This window comes from Elephantulus edwardii, unplaced genomic scaffold, assembly GCF_000299155.1.
Source record: "Elephantulus edwardii isolate Elephantulus edwardi_28Jun2011 unplaced genomic scaffold, EleEdw1.0 scaffold00100, whole genome shotgun sequence".
Lineage (NCBI taxonomy): Eukaryota > Metazoa > Chordata > Mammalia > Macroscelidea > Macroscelididae > Elephantulus > Elephantulus edwardii.
The window spans coordinates 5892778-5894054 of record NW_006399850.1 but is presented as its reverse complement, the minus strand read 5'-3'; positions in this window follow the sequence as shown (position 1 = coordinate 5894054).

The following is a 1277-nucleotide window of genomic DNA, read 5'->3' as shown; positions in this document are numbered from 1 at the left end:
GGCAGACTTCAGAGCTATTGTACATCGGGTTGCTATGAGTCACAGGCATCTTGATGGCACATAATAGCAGCAATAACAACATGTATCATATAGAATATTTTCTCAGAAACAAAAACATAACCACCTCAGAAGTACATTTTTTTTAAAGAAGAAGTACATGTTTTGGAAATATTTTTAATAAGCTAGTTATATTGAAAATAATTGTGTACTTTTTTGAGATCTATTATTCATTATGTACTTTTTTATATTATGCTTGTCAAAATTTTTCCTATTAAAGTATCTCACCATAATTTCTATTTCTGTACTGGAAATTGTAAAGAACTTATATCTCATCATAGCAGTCAGTTTTCATTTCTTCTACTTTGAACACAAGACAGTGACATTTGAAAGTAATGCAAATAGAGCTGGAATCACAGAATATTGACAAAACAGATGTAACTAATTTCAAGGAAATTTTGGTGACAGAAGCAAATACTCTTGTAGTCAACATAATTTGGTGGTGAAAAGATTAATTGGGATCTTTGATCCTGGTCAGGGAGAAAAATCCAGAGTACGTGTTGTGCAATAGAATACATCTGAGGCACTTTCTTCTTGTGTAATACCAAGACTATTGGAAGATCCTGATTCAGAGTCTGAGATATAAACCTCAATTAGGGTATTTTGCTCTTACAAAGGCAGCACATAAGAAATCCATGGAGCGTATTTCACATCCTCAGCAGTCTTGCAAACAATAGTCTTGTTTTTAGTTTAAGGGTCATTTTTAACTTTTTGACTCTTCTTTGAAGGCAGCAAGGAATTTTGGTGCCAGTAGATTTTCTGTGTATGGCTTCTTCTTCATTCACTTTTTGTCATGAAATCTTTACTCTCTTCAGCAGTGAGTTAATTAGCTGCTGTTACTAGATCTGATTTTCCAGCTTGTAAGAAATTACTATTTTGAATATGGCATGCACAAAATAACAAATAAAGGAGTCCTGGTGAGACAGCAGTCAAGACATATTTAGCTACTAATAAAAGTTCTTAGTTTGAACCCACCAGTGACTCTAGAAGAAATTGATGAAGCAATCTGTTTCCATAAAGATTACAGTATTGAGAAACAGGATCCACATATCACACCGTACAGAAAAATCAACTCAAGGTGCGTCAGAGACCTGAGAGTAAAGCCCAAACCTATAAAGGTGATAAGAGACAAACTGGGATCAAGCTTAGAAAGCCTAGTCTACAGTATAAAGAGACTGTCAAACACAGCCAGAAATGCACAATCTGAAGAGGATAAAATT